Here is a 17,268-nt window from a genome sequence, read left to right on the forward strand (position 1 = left end):
TGTGGGATACCCCCTGGAGTTTTATTCTGATTATTCGTGTTGACTGATTTCCTTTGACGGTCCAGCTGGATACATTTCAGGGTTTCTTGCCCCTTTAACTGCTATAGCTTCGGATCTTTATCCGTGTGGTAATTTTTTCCCTTTCTCATACTTTATCGCTTTCTTAGCTGGAAGACCTCGATAGGAGGCAATGTTTGAGCCCCTTAGTGGCATTTTACTTTGAGATACATGTTTTGTGTTTTGTATTCATATCCCTGCAGGTAGCGCGGTTCCTTCGTCAAGGACTGCCTTTTTTCCCTCGAGCATCCCAAACCCTAAAACCCAAAGCAACACGTTTACTCCTTCTACTACAGGCGAGTAAGTCTCCAAAGGTCGAGCATCCGGTAGATTGCGTAGTAACATTGTTCGTCCAAAACCCAATCCATAACCCCGTAGTTAGCCGAACTACGGCTTGCTCTGATTCTCATTCCAGATGAGATACGTAGGCATAAGACGCGATGTCTTAGCGAGCACACATCCCCCCAACTCATAGGTCAGCCGAGCTACGAAGACTCTGATTCTCATATTCAGATGAGATACGTATGCAGTGGATGCGACATCCGCGCGAGTCATTTCTCTTAACCTTTTTAGTAAATAAACACGTTAGGTAAACCCACACCCTTTAGACAAAAACTACAAAAGTGGATCCCGTAGAGTACTATGGATGCGTAGGGGTGCTAATACCTTCCCTTCGCATAACCGACTCCCGAACCCAAGATTTGGTTGCGAGACCCCGTCTTGTCCTTTCCTTTTTCAGGTTTACTTCGAGCGTTTCCTTTCCCTCCTTTGGGATGAATAACGCACGGTGGCGACTCTTCTGTCATTCTCTTTCGCCGGTTGTTTTTTTCGCACACTGTATTTTTCAGGTTGCGACACCACTAGAGAGTAATCATTTCTTGTGCTATTGCTTCACTTTCCCACCTGTTATGTCCTTAGCAATCTTGTCAATATAGAGAATCTTATAAGACCCTGCAGACTTGTTTCTACCCAAATAATCATTGATAATTAGAGGTGAAAATTTCACACACTTACCTCTAATATACACCTTCTTATACTCCTTGTTTCCTTCAACATTGCACTCAGTAGAGATTTTAACAATAAACTCCTTAACTACCTTGTCATAGAAATGACCAATATCAAAGTTAGTTCTCAATAAACCGACAACTTTCACCAACTCCATAATCTCTTTACAATTAAGAGCTTATTTACCAAGCTCTCTCATAACAACAATCCTTATTTGGAATACCAATTTCCACTTTTGAACACTTATTTTAAAATGGAATGAGATATTATCTATGGGAGTATCAGAAGCACCCACATGAATTCTCTTTCCACCAACCTTTCTCCTTATAGTTTGCATAATGTCCTAGACATCTTCTTCAACATATGTCTCAGAGTCACTTGATTGAACAAGATTTCTCTTTAGATATTTCTTTTCATCAACTTTACTTTCTACCTTTCTTCTCTTTGTCACAGGCGTTCCTTTTCTAGTTTTGTCCTTGTTAGTCACAGTATCCTTCATAGGGAGTTTGAGAGGTACATTTTTCTCCTTCTTCTTCTCTTTTACCCTATCAGTAATAGACCTAATTATACTATTCATCACAATAATAACAGGTTCTTTATCACTTTCGGTCTCTTCATCCACATCCACTACTTATTTATCCTTTTCTTGAGAGTCATTGTCTTGAGACTTGGTTATATTCATAATGATTCTCTTCATTATGTTGGCAATAAGAATGTCATCATCCTCATCATCTCCCATATTCTTTTCACCTTGAACTTTGGGCTCTACATTTTAAGGGTTCTCGTTTCTCAAATCTTTAGTAGAGTCATCATTTTCATCCAAGATATCATTCACATACGTATCAAATACATGTATCTCAACAATTGGTTCAGTAAAGGGTTTAGTAAAGTGTTAACTAGATGTTTCACCATGTGGTTCAACATGTGGATTAGTAGTGGTTCCAGTAAAAGGTTCAATAAATGTTTAACTAGATGGTTCAACATATGTATTAGTAGTGTTTTAAGCAGAATCAACAATATTTTAATAGGGGTGGTATCCGCATCATCAGCCACATAATCAATAGGCTTATCAACATGTGCATCTACATATGTGTCTTTATCAGAGGGACTTACCTTTTCAGATATTTTTGTCTTCTTCGAGTCATCATTCTTAGATATTTTTGTTAAAACACCATCTAGAACAACCATATGAAGAGGTACAACATTGTATACCACATCTTGTTCATCAAGCTTGTTGTTTAACTTAGAAGCCCTAGATTTCTTTAATGTTGATTTCACCCCCAACTTGACTCCAAGCATTTTGATCCCATATGGATTAGTAACAGGTTTGGATTCAGAGTTTTAAGTTTCTAAGATTTTTTGCTCATTTTTATACAAGGTTGAAAGACTTGAGAGAGTGATAGATGAAATGTGTTGTTAGAACAATAAAGAGATGGACTAATCTTCAGGAGAGTAAAAGTGGAATTTGAAATTGGAAGGGTGTGTCTTATTTGTTGTGCAACAATGATCGTAAGAGAGAGAAACTTTCCTTTAGTGAAAACATCTCCTAGTTGCTTTTCAGTTACTGCATGCTCAAGGTTTACAGTTTTATTTTCCACAAGTTCCCTGATGAAATGATGATGAATTTCAATGTGTTTTGTTTGAATGTGTTGAATATGATTCTTTGAAATATTAATAACACTTAAGTTGTCGCAGTATGATGTCTAGACATCTTATTAGACATTGTACTCCTTCAACATCTATTTCATCAATAACAATTGGGTGCAACTGCTCCCTGGAGAAATGTACTCAACTTTTACAGTAGAAAGGGAGACACAATTATTTTTCTTGCTTTTCCAAGATAGTAAGTTGTTGCCAAGAAAGAAGCATCCATCATGTGTTCTTTTTCTATCATCGGGACTTTCAGCCCAATCAACATCACAATGCCCTGCTAATATTGATTTAGTATCAGAAGAATAATGAATAATATAGTCATAACTCTCATTTATGTATTTTATTACTCTCTTTACTCATATGATGCATGAGCATATCATTAAATTAATACGTTAAGACCCATCTATGATCATAACATAATTAATTGGCAACTCTAGTAATTGTAACACCACCCAAACTACTACTACTCAAATACAACATACAATTGCATAATCAGAGTAAATTAAAGCACACGAGGGCATCACATTTACTTATGCCAGAAACAACACATGCCATGGTCACATAAAAGTAACACGGATTATGAATCAAAACCAAATAACCAACATGCAAACTCACACAGCGGAATAACATCTCTCTTCATAAATGGTAAATAGTGATGATTCCTATAAATCATCTACCATAAAATATCATTTTAGGCTCTAAGGCCACTCAACATCAAAATCAACATATCCAAATAACAAGATAAAAAAGAGCACAACAATATCTCTCAACATCAAAACAAATACAAATAATCCCATAAACCCAAGTGTTACATGACCAGAGAAATATCTCTCAACATCAAAACAAATACAAATAATCCCATAAACCCACTCTTACCTTAGTATAGATGAAATCTCTAGGTCCTTCTTCTTCTAGTTTCCTCTTCTCCTCTTTCTCTTCTATTCTCTCTTCTTCTCTTGTTTTACAAAACTAACTTTAATCTCTAAAACCTTTACTATCTTTTTAACTCATAATAGGCTTAACTCACTTATCCAATCATTCTAAGTAGTTAGGCCCATTACTAGACAATTGTTATTTCTACTCATAAAATTCAATTATTCAAATAACACATATATTCAAATAATTCAAATAATCACCAAAACACATATTTAATTAATTATCACATCAAATAATGATTAATTAAAATAAACACCTAATAAATAAATACGAAAATTAAATTGGGGTATTACAACAATTCCCTCTCTAGTTTACATCACAATTACAATCACAAAATTCATAATATAATATAATTCAGTGCAACTCAATTATAGAAGCATTCTCCTCAATTATATCATTACCTCATGTCATACCCTAAAATTTTCCCCATATTTTTTCATTTTTTCATTTTTTCATTTGGCCCATGGTTCATTTCATTTGTATATCCATAAAACATAATCGCCCACCATAAACATTCATTATCAATTGCATTAATCAAATAACATCATTTGATTCAAAGGTTTCTCCCTATTTAAGTAAAAGTATTGGATTAGGGGTTGCAATTTGGTTCATTATGTTTCACTTTGGTTTTGGCTTTGGGGCACCACAAGACTTGTTGGGTTATCATCTTGGATCAATTATCTTTGGGTCACTGATTCCTAGTGTGTGATCTTTGTTTATGTGAGTGAAGGGCATTAAGAGTTTGGTATCATTTTCATTTGAAGTTCTACTTAGAGTTTGCATCTCATTCATGATCAAGTCAAATTTAAGAAATGTTCATTCAAATTTAAATTATGGAGGGAATACGTGAAGCATACATACACAATACATTTAAAAATAAGTGACTCTCATTTCAAATCATCAGTGCATTGCATTACAAAACCCATGTTACAAGAAATCTACAAAAATTGACATATTTTGACCTACATTTGACTTTTGGTCAACTATTGGCTTTTTGGTCAAGTAGTTGACCAAAATTAATTGATCACATTCTAAAACCCTAAGACCTATTCCCTGCTCCAATATTTCAACCATGGTCATCTTGTCTCCTCCCTAGAAGTTACCTTCATACCATATTTGAGCTTTAGATTTCCAAATTCCTTGCTTGCCAAAGTATGCCTCCACCCCACATGCTTTGGACCACCATGCATATAGGCCAACCCTGCATTAAGAACCAATTAAATCATGACACAATTAGACAAGCATAGTCATACATATCAAATATCATGCATGTCATTCAACATAAACCAATACACACACACACACACGCACATTCAAACCTAACAAAGATTCTCAATTTAGACTAAGTATGCAAACATGCCATACCATCAATTATTTGTCTTCAGTTCACTAACAAGTCAACATAATTTAGCAATACTAACTCAATCATGATTCAATCTGACTATCCTAATGAAATTGGTCACCTAGTTGCTACGAGCATTGAATTAGAGGCTGCAGAAGTTGGATGTATGACAAGGAAATTGGATCAAGAGGAGCATTCTTTCTTTCTAAGTTGTTTTGAGGCCTCTGTTGGCTCTGATGCTGATTCTGATACCCTCGGCCTTGGGCTTTCTAATTTAAATGAGGAGAAATCCATGGTTGTTGGTAAGGCGCTCTAGGCAATGTTGGTTGCTCGTAAGGATAGTGTGGCGTTGGAAATGGTGACCGTTGAAAAGACGAGGGGGCATGAGGTCTTGCTGGTGCACCATGAGAATACTCGACATCTGCCATAACTGCATTGATTACATCATCTTCTTCCTCTTGGTAACTACTAAGGGATTCAGTCTCGCTAGTCTGGTTACTCGATACGTCTTGGATTTTTCCACTCTTGAGGTCGATCTCGATGTGTTATCCACTTTCACCGAGTCAGAAAAGTTTGATGATGCACTTCCTACCATCATTCCAAAGTATGGGCTCTGCAAGGTATCCATGAACATATCAACCAGTTCTTTATCTAAGAGTGGTGATTGCACTTGGGCTTTTAATTCTCTCAAACGCGTTACATATCCTCTGAAGGATTCGTTGCTCTTTTGAGATAAGCTCTGCAACTGCCTTCAATTTGGAGCTATGTCTAAGTTGTATTGGTACTGCTTCAAAAATATGTTGGAAAAGTCATCCCATGACTGAATATGACTTTTTTCTAATTTCATGTACCAACTCGATGATCCTCACTCCAACTGTCATGAAAATAGTGAATCATCAGCTTATCATTGTCAGTATGGGAATTCATTTTTTGGTAAAACATCACCAAGTGGTGTCTTGGTCAGTTATCTCTTTTGTACTTCTTGAAGTTGGGTACTTTGAATTTTTGGGGTATAACTAGGTCCGGCACCAAACACATATCATTAATACTTAACGTGCTAAGACATACCATAGCCCTCAATCGTTTCTTAAGATCACGACCTATTTCTGCAACTTCAGCCACTTCAAAATGTTCCATTTTTGTCATCAGGTGGACACCTTCAAAAACTAGCATGTTCCTTGTAAATTGAGGACCCATTTCATCAATATGAACAAGAGGATTCTTCGGCATAATGGGATTTCACTCGATAACAGGATATGCACATTCTAAGTTTAAGTATAGACGTCTGCAAAGTCAAGAGGAAGATCGTACATCGGGTTAGTCACCACAATAAAGCCTAATGAGGGATCAACATTCTCTGCTACAACATGTTGAAGATTTGACATAGCTACCACAGGTTCCAATGTCTGGTCTATTTGACCTTTTAAGTTGTCTATATTCCCTCTTATCTCTGCTTGATCTTGCTTCAAATTCACTATCGTTCTTGAATAGCTACCACATGTTCAATATGAGTACGGGGAAATCAGTGGTTGGTTATGGACAAAGGTGGAATGAGTTTTTTGGAAAAGATATGCATGTATGCTGATGAAATGCAGAGGCAATGAGATGTCATGTATTTTTTTTCGGCATAGGTTCAAAGGTCTGAGCTACAAATGAATCTAATTTCTTTCCGAAAGAGGGTTCTCATCGGGTATGATCTAAGGTTTTAAAAAGGACCCCAGAGTCATAGATCCACAAGAATGTTTGTCTCTTATAGAAAATACTTGTCGATCGTCAACTCCTTCAAAGGAATCTATTCTGGGTGAGGTTCTCATACCGACCCTTACAAGGTATCCACCTCGGGAATCCGCACTATACAACCATCAACTTCGTTTCTAGACATGAAGAGTCATGGATTCACAAGAATGTTTGCCGCTTACAGCAAATACTTGTCGGTCGTCAACTCTTTCAAGATAATCTATTATGAGCGACGTTTTCGTGTCGATCCTTACGAGGTATTCACCTTAGGAATCCATACTACGCAACCATCATCCCTAGTTGGCCAAAGGCTTCAATTTTCTAAAAGTTCCTTAGAGTTATGGACCCCTTGGAAACATCGAAGCTTACGGCAAATAATTGTCGGGCGATAACACTTTCAAAAGGATCTACTATAAGTGATGTTCTCGTACCGACCCTTACAAGGTATTCACCTCGGGAATTGGCATTGCTCAACCATTATCATATCTTATGTTTTCACTCTAGACTCGGGTAGAGAGTATTTCCCAAGGTTTTTTTTTGCATTCAGAGTATCAGTCCAAAACCACAGTATAATGGAACCATACAACAAATGATATCAACATGACAATAGAGATAATGACAATAAAATAAAGACAAACTACACAATAACGCAATCAAAAGGCACAAAAACACACCAAACTAGGCTTGACTCACTTAGAGAATCGGTTCTTCATCATAGTCTTCATTTGTCGTACCTCGAAAAATGAGAACATGGCGCTTACAAAGCGCAATCGCATGCTCGTGGGATGGACTTAACAGATTCGCCATCGAACTTTATTTATTCCCAGAGAGGGAAAGGGGAATGTCAATAAAAACACACAAAGAATGACTATGATATTGGTCGTTGCAACCAAATCAGGGTTCAGGAGTCGATTACCTAAGGGAAAGGTATTAACACCTCTAACATATGTTGTACTCAACGGGAACCAATTGGTTAGTTGTGAGCCTCAGTGTTTGCTTTGAAATGTTAGGCTTATCAAGTTATCAAAAGGGGAAAGAATATGACAAAAGATTTTTTTTTATTAGGGTGCCTGACGAGACTTTGAATCTCGCTCCTACGTATCTCCGGGTGTGATATAGAGCTCAAGGCTATTTATTTGTTGGACGATTTTAGAGAAAGCTAATCGATAGAAAAACATTGCTTGCTACCCAAAACAAGTGGAGAAGGGAACAGTTGCATCACAGCCGAATGGATTTATAAACCCACATTCACGGGCAACGTCGCTAGCTTACTCACACATTCAAGTGGACAAAACATTGTTTTTGCATCGTCTCGAGAAAAAATACCTTTCATTTATGAAAAGGGTTTGAGGATCAATCACACGGCGGCGAGAAACGAGTTTGATGTATTGGATGTGTTTTGAGTAATTGCGAGAACTTGGATGGGTGAGATATCCATCTTGAATCCTAGCCTCTAGAGCTCGTGGTATCCACCAAATTCCTTTTCCATCTTATTTGCAAAAGGATTTAATAATTTTTTAGATGTTTTGAGGTTTGATTAAGAAAAGGTTTGAAAAAGTCACGTTGAAGGTTTTGAATGATGGCGAGAGCTGGAATGGGCGACATATCCATCTCGAATCCTAGCCTTTGGAGCTTGTGATATCCACTATGTTCCTTTTCCATCTTTATTGAAAAGTGGTTAATAAGAATTAAGTGTTTTTTATTTTCATTGGGAAAATGGCTTGACGTTGGATCAAGCATTTGATTAACATTTACAAAAAGGTGATTTGACAAAATGGTTTGAAAGTTTAAAAATGGTGGAAGATGAAATGTTTGAGAAATTGGAAACGGTAGAAATGGATTGAAAAGAAAGGTCTTTATTTTGGAAAAGAGGATTGACGTTGGATCAAACGTTTGTTCTTTTTTTTATATAAAAATGGTTGATTTTACTCTTGTGTTATAAACTAACTAAACAATAAAGTAATAAAAAATAAAGCGATAAAATTATTACACATCATGGGTATCGAGGTACATTTTATCGAATGGGGATATAAGATATAGCGACTAAAAGAAAACCCATCAAACAAGTAAATGTGAACAAAATGATCTCATTGTAAGAAGGCCCAAGAGCAATCCAAAATATAGGAGATAATAGCACACATGACATATGCACTACATATTTTTATTGTAACTGAATTGAAAGAAGTAAAGCGAAAGGTGGACGTGCACAAATCAAGATCATGATGCGAGGATGTGAATAAATGTCACATAACGCAAATACATGCAAAGCTATCAAAAGTAGGGTTTTAAGTTTGATTTAAAGGTAACGACTTTGGATCATTGTATAATTAGTGACAAAATAGAATGGTAAATAAAATCGAAAAGAAAAAAGATAACAATAATACAATGGACTCCATAAAGTTTGCAAATTGGAACGTGAATTGGTAGGAGCACAAAAAGCGGATTGTCGTTATGCTAACCATTGAATGCGTGTACAATATCGAAACACAACAACAAACAATTAAATAATCATACATAGACCAATGAACTCGGCCCCTCAGCTTGCTACACATAATGCGATCATTGCAAAATGATTCAAAATCATGCAAATACAAAACTTGATGAATTGAAATGAAAAGCACAATGAGTGAAAAAAAATGTGTGCGGATTACACATAACACAACCAAATGGAGCAAAATGCAATGTTACGACGCAAACACAAACCGAAAGCGACATGCCATCAATATATCAAACAAAAAATTAACGGTATAACAACATATCACAGATGTTGATCCCATGGATTTATCTGATTCGATCACAATAGAAACTAACAACAAATAACCACAATATATTTCCATTAATTTAACATCATTACACATTATTACATCAGTCCAACGTAGCTAATAAAACAAAACAGGATGAATCGGAAAAAAATACCAGTCGAACACAACAAATAGAGCAGTATCGAACTCAAAATAGAAAAGAAAACAAAAACCAAACGATAAAACACCTGATGTCGTTGAGTTGTTGATGTTATGTTAGTGACCTTACCGGGTTGATGTAGTTGTTGAGTCGATGAGCGAACAGTGGGGTTGTTCTTTGTATTCCTTTCCAAATCTCCCTATTGAAGTGGTTCCTCATGGGGCTTTGGAGTGTAAGCCTCCACTAATTCTAATAGCAAGATCTTGACAACAAACAACAGTAGCAAACCAAAGCCTCAGTGAGTGAAAAATGAAGGTAAAAAAACAAAATCCCGAGGATGAGTTTCAAAATCAAATTTGAAAATGGTGGATTCAGGAAGAGAAAAGAAAATTTGTAATGTGAATATTGTTGTGAGGTTAAGGTTGGTGGTTATGAGGTGCGTTGATGTTAGAGGTCATGGGTGAGATATCCAGTTGTTGTAGTGACTTATATTGGAATAATGGTTGGAGAAGAGAGTTTTGATGGCGAGTAATGGTTGTTATTTGTGCTTCATTTTCACGGCAGTAGCAGTTAACGTGAGTTGGAAAAAAGGTGGGTTTTTTGGTGTGGTTTAGAGGTATCGTGGAGGGGGACATGGCGGGTGAGTTGAGAGGAGTTTCGCCGGAGAGTTATGGTGGTGGCATTGAAAGATGGAAGAAGGTGGTCGATCGAGCTTGTGTCACAGGACCGAAGAAGAAGACGAGGGTTTATAGTTGAAGAACAGTGAACATATATGTTGAGGAAACAATGAACAAGAGAAAAATAAAAAATGAAATTTGAAAAAGGTGGATTTGTGACCTCTTTTTGTAGCTGCAGATGATAGGAAGATGTATGTGTGAGGTGGGATTTGGTATCGATGAAGAAGAAGAAAATGTTTTTGAGGAAACACTGAAAGTTTCTTTTTGCTTTTCTGTTAGATTTTATTTCTATTTGGATTACGCTTTTCCTCAAAGAAAATCAACACCTCCCCTGAAATAATGCCCGCTTGTCTATCTCTTATTGGTCTCTCTTTAATTTTTTAATTTCAAAAATCTCTCCAAAAGGGGGCACCGCTGATGGTATAGGATTGATCCGATCTTTCTCAATTTTAACAATATATATACCATATTATTAGGGTTCCTAAATGATCTAAATGACCCTCATTGCCCTTTTGAAGTGTTACTTTAGTGAAAATAAGTTTGAAATAGATAAATTTAATAAAATTCAAATATTTTTAATAAACACAATAAAATCGAAATGAAAACATGACTAATCCTATTTAATTATTTCAAACATATTGACAAAAAACCAAAATAAAAGAACTCAAAATGAATATAAATAGGGCATAGAAATGCTCAAAAAAATTAAACTGAACGCACTAAAATGATCAGCGCGAAATAAACTTCTAGAAAATAGACAGGTTTTGATCAAGTTTTGAAGTAAAAAATGTCTGGTTGAAAAAACTCAAGCATATTAAAATGTGACTGCAAAAGGAGTCAAAAAAATAAAACAAACACACCAGGTTATACTATGTGAATCATAGATTAATAATACCGACGTCTGCAAGCTCGAATTTGATATTTTTCGCCCCTTAATTTCACGTACATTTGAGAATCAGTTCGACCGATCTGTCTGTAAATTCAAAAATTTATTTTGGTTGACATTTTAAGCATTATGCGAGATGAAATGCACGATATGTTATGCAGATGATGCAAATGTCATGATGCATGTATCTATTTATTAAATGAGTGGCAAAATTGAGGTATGATAGTTGCCCCTATTTAAGTATCTTTGATCAAAGAGTATGAATAAGGATACTCTTCATATGTATCAATTACAGATTCTCTGATTTCAAAGTTTTTGATAATGGGAAAGTTGTAATTGATTACAAGATACTTGTAATCGATTACAACCTAAAGCAGTGTAAATTTTCATAAAACATATTCATTGTTTCGAATGGCAAAGCTTCATAAAACATTTCCAAAGATATGCAATCATTCATAAAGGTTTCTAGAGGTGTATATAAAGCATTATACACCAAAATAAGAATTAACAACTTTCACATTCTCTTTCACACAGTTCAAACATCTTTTTCAAATATCGTTCATTTTCAAAATGGTTTAAAACTTTGTAAACTTTCATAAATAAAAAGAGTTTCAAAACCAAAACAAATTTTGAGAATTAAGTGATATACATTTGAATTTTAATATTGATAAGAATCAACAATCAAAGTTTGAATGTGATTATTGTATAGCGAAAATAAGTTCTTCACTTCTCAACAAAATTAGTGTGACTTATTTCATCATAGTGTTTAGTGAAGATTATCATAGTTTTTGGTAACTGCGAAAAATGTTCTTTGAGTCGGGGTGATTCGAAGTCCATCATATAGTCTGATATTTGTTTTCTAAACAAGAGAGTAATGCACTTTCTTAGTTGGTTGATATCTGTTTCTTTAGATTGCTTGGTGTGATAATTGTAAAGAGCATTTGATCATAGTGTAAAATCCTCTAAGGGAATATAGGGACTAGGGGTACCTTTAAGTTGGTAAGGGAAACTTGATAAATCCTCATGTGTTATTTGGCAATTTAAATTCTGAATTTTACCTTCTTCCTAAGTAACATTCATTTCATCGCTTTTGATCATTTATCAAGTTAAGAAACTTAGCGCATAAACGAGAAAAATTCAAAAACACTAATTCACTCCCTCCCTCTATCTTAGCTTGCATCTCATAATTACAATTGGCATCAAAGCAAGAGTTAGGAAAATTTATCCTAGATATGAGACAAATGGCTTTCATTAAACCATTCATAGGAGAAGGTTCCAACATCAATATATCATCTAGTTTCACTAGTGATTGTTACAATTTTTGTAAAATTAGAATGTTGATGTTCCTTGAGTCACAAAATGTAGAAGTTTGAAAAGCTGTCAAAAATGGTCCCTTCATCCCTAGTACAATTGTTGAAGGGTGTAGAACAACCCAAACATGAAGAATTATGAAATGAAAATGGCAATAAGAAAATTCTCTATGACAAAAGGGCCAAAAACATTATAGCATCCTCCTTAGGGATGGACAGATTCTTTAGGGTGTCAAATTACCAACCTGCAAAAGAAATAAGGGAAACCTTAGAAGTCACACACGAAGGATCGAAAGAAGTAAAAATGTCAATACTAAACTCTCTCTCTCTCTCTCTCTCTCTCTCTCAAGAATATTATATGTTTAGAATTCTACTAGAAGAAAAGATTCTAGATTTGTAAAAGAAGTTCACCTATTTTACAAACCAACAACTCTTGGAAAAACCTTCACGAATAGTGAATTAAATTTAAAGGTTCTTAGATCTTTAACAAGAGCATGACAATAAAAAGTGACTACAATTTCATAAGAGAAAAGTCTATAAAAAATGACATCGATAATAATGTTTGGAAAATTACAAGAACATGAAACTAGACTTGATCGATTAGAAAAACATGAAGGACAAAGACATAAAGTTAGATCTATTGATTTAAAGACTAAAGTAAAAAAGTTATGATTGTGATCAAGAATAAGAATCTCAATTTTATAGTGAAGAAGAATATGGTGAATATATAGAAGTACTCATTAAGAAGTTTGAAAAATTATTGAAAAAAGACAATCAATGAAAACTGGTCAAGGAAAGAAGGTTAATGAAGCATTAAATTCAAAACAAAAGGTCACACCTGCTTTGAATGTGGAAAACAAGGACATATTTAAAGTGAATGTCCTTTTATCCAAAAGAAGAATATATTCAATAAAAATAAGGATAGAAATCCAAAAGAGCATACATCACTTGGGAAGACAATGATGTGAATACAAGTTTTGAAAATGAAGAACAAGCACATCTATCTTTTATCCTTTCACATCACTCAAATGATGATGATGAGGTTAGTAATTTTGACTCAAGTGATAAACATTCCTATGATGAATTACAGTATACCTTTAATGATTTGCATGATGAATGTCTAAAGCTTCCTGGATTATGTGCTAAACAAAAGAAAAAATTTCATCTCTATAAATGAAGACTAATACCATGCAAGTGGAAATAGACAAAGTTAATATAAGTTAAACATGTAATAAATGTTATTCTCTTGAATTAAATATTTTTGAAAATCAAGTGATACGCAAGTATGAAAAATGTCAACTTGATTTAGAAATTGTTCTAAGTAAGCAAATATATGTGAATGATATAAGTGGGATAAGATACTCCAAATTTGATAAATATAGTCCAAGTAAAAAGACTATATTTGTTAAGTATAGCAATGCTTACAACAATGTTCAATCAAAGAAGGTGAAAAATAATTTTCAACTCAGAATAACATATGTGAGAAATACTTTCTATACTTCTAAAAGAAACGAGTTATTTAATAAATTTTCATGTTTTTATTATGCTTGTAAGGGACATGCCCCTAATACATACTATATGAGAATATTTGGTGTACCAAGTGAAAGTATGTTTGGGTTAAGAAATAAACTAAACAAAAAGGATCGAAAGAGTTTTTGACACTTAGAAAGAAACATTAATTTATTTTTGCAGGTGTACTTGGAAATCATATGCTAACATTATAATATAAAAATTGGTTGCTCAAGACACAAGGATATCATTTTATATGGTAAGGTAAAAATTAGTTTTGAAGATGAATTGAAAAGTTTGACACTTTCAATTAGCATTGTGAAGAAGGGTAAGTGTATGTCATGTTATTATCTTATCTAACACTTTAATTATCATGATGTATCCTTACCTCATTGATTAATTTTTAACATATGAATTATATTATTTCTTCTTCATTATATTATCTTTGTTATTCTACTTTTTCTTCTTTTTTATGTTGTTAAAAACGGGAGAAATTGTAGGATATTATACTTGTTCTACTCGTGATATTTCAGGAAAGGCAAGAAAGTCTGAAATTGTAAAAGACATGAGGAGTTTCTAGTTGTTGCACAAATTGCACAATTTAGAAATACTGAAGCAACTCGTTGTTGAACAAAAAATTTATAAGAATATTTTTCATCATAAAAAATGAGGTAGGCTATGAAGAAGAGTCTTTCATTTACCTTGAATAGGGTTTTGATGAAGATAATACATCAACAAAAGAAGAAAATATAAAGTCAGCATTAACAACAAAGAAAGCAAAAAATGAAGACTTTGATCAATCATGAAGAAAATGGAAAATAATTTAGGTTAAATGTCATGATCTTTAAACTATCATGATTCATCTCTTATATCACTTAAAAGCTTGTAAAATATCATTCAAAGTTAATCTAAAATGTTTTCAAATATTTTGCATAAAACCCATTGAAGTATTCTTCCTCCGAGGACATATCGTCCGAATTTTTTATATGTTGGGCTATTTTTATTTAGATTGAAGTATATTAATATAAAAGCAATGAACACATACGTGGTTGTAGTTTAGTGGAGAGAATTCCATGTTGTGGTTGTGGAGACTTAGGCTCGAATCCCAGCAGTCACATTATATGTATATTTGTTTTCTCTTGGGAATTAACACAATTAAAAAAAAGGTTGTTCAAAACAGTTCCTGGTTGCTTCAAGACCTCAAGAGAGAATGATGCTCACATATGGCCGCTTTAATTCTCAATTAGAGGTTCACACGATGTACTCAGATATTTCTTGTCCCATCAATCCCTATTCAAATGGAAAAAAGTTACTTCACAAATAAATTTAGTAGGAAAACATGGACTTACTTTTTACGTAAAAAATCAAAAGCATTTGAAGAATTTCCGAAAATTTAAAATGCTTGTTGAAGGAAAATCAAGTAGTAAAGTTATATGTTTGAGAACTCAAAGATGACGTGAATATACTTCTAATTATTTTAATACATTTAGTGATGCTCATGGGATTATGAGATAACTCATTGTTGCATCTTATTCTCAACAATATGGAGTCCGTGAGATAGAGAACACAACCATATTGAATAAGGTTAAATTCATGCTTAGTGAAAAGAATGTGCTAAATAAGTTTTGGTCAAAAACAATCGAGTAGCCAGTCTGTCTTTTGAATAGGTATCATATTTTTTTTGTAAGGGATATCAAGACACAAAAGGCCGAGTGTGGTATGAAACATATTATGCATCACTTTAGGATCTTTGGGTGTATAGCATATGCCCATGTGTTTGATAACTTAAGGAAAAAACTTTATGAAAAAAGCATAATATGCATTCTTTTAATGCTAAGTGAAAAGACAAAGGCATACCAGTTGTATAATCCAATCAGAAAGAAAATTGCGATAAGTAGTAATTTGTTGAACAAGAAAACATTTGTAAGATCCAAATTTTAAAATTGAAGACAAATGTGGTTGTATTATTCCTGGTTGCTTCAAGATCTCAAGAGAGAATGATGCTCACATATGGCCGCTTTAACTCTCAATTAGAGTTCTTGGAAAGCAAAAAAAAAAAAGGTTCACACGATGCACTCAGATATTTTTTTGTCCCATCAATCCCTATTCAAATGGAAAAAAGTTACTTCACAAATAAATTTAGTAGGAAAACATGGACTTATTTTTTACGTAAAAAATCAAAAGCATTTGAAGAATTTCCGAAAATTTAAAATGCTTGTTGAAGGAAAATCAAGTAGTAAAGTTATATGTTTGAGAACTCAAAGATGAGGTGAATATACTTCTAATTATTTTAACACATCTAGTGATGCTCATGGGATTATGAGACAACTCATTGATACACCTTATTCTCAACAATATGGAGTCCTTGAGATAGAGAACACAACCATATTGAATAAGGTTAAATTCTTCCTTAGTGAAAAGAATATGCTAAATAAGTTTTGGTCAAAAACAGTCAAGTGGTCAGTCTATGTTTTGAATAGGTATCATATTTTTTTGTAAGGGATATCAAGACACAAAAGGCCGAGTGTGGTATGAAACATATTCTGCATCACTTTAGGATCTTTGGGTGTATAGCAAATGCCCATGTGTTTGATAACTTAAGGAGAAAACTTTATGAAAAAAGCATAATATGCATTCTTTTAATGCTAAGTGAAAAGACAAAAGCGTACAAGTTGTATCATCCAATCAGAAAGAAAATTGTGATAAGTAGTAATTTGTTGAACAAGAAAACATTTGTATGATCCAAATTTTAAAATTGAAGACAAATGTGGCTGTAGTTTAGTGGTGAGAATTCCACGTTGTGGCCGTGGAGACCTGGGCTTGAATCCCAGCAGCCCCATTATATTTATGTGAATATTTGTTTTATTTTTTGAAATGTTTTATGGAATTAACACAAGTTTTAAAAGAAGATGCATAAAGTACATTTTATGTAATGAACTTCAGCTTCCATGATGTGGCCATGGAAACTTGGTTGAAGGTTGTTAGAATAAAAATCAATTATGGTTAGTTTAGCTTCATAGATTTAAGCATATTAATGAAAAAAGAAATGATTAAAGGTCTTCCACATTGTGGCCATGGGAACCAAGTTAAAGGTTTTGGGAATCAACACAATTAAAAAAAGATGTTCAAAACAGTCAACAAAGAGATAATTAACACAATTAAAAAAAAGGTTGTTCAAAACAGTAAATAAAAGAAGATGCATTAATGTCAATAAAAAAAATATGCATTAAAATCATTCTCAAATCAAATATATTT

Source organism: Lathyrus oleraceus, chromosome 1, assembly GCF_024323335.1.
Source record: "Lathyrus oleraceus cultivar Zhongwan6 chromosome 1, CAAS_Psat_ZW6_1.0, whole genome shotgun sequence".
NCBI lineage: Eukaryota > Viridiplantae > Streptophyta > Magnoliopsida > Fabales > Fabaceae > Lathyrus > Lathyrus oleraceus.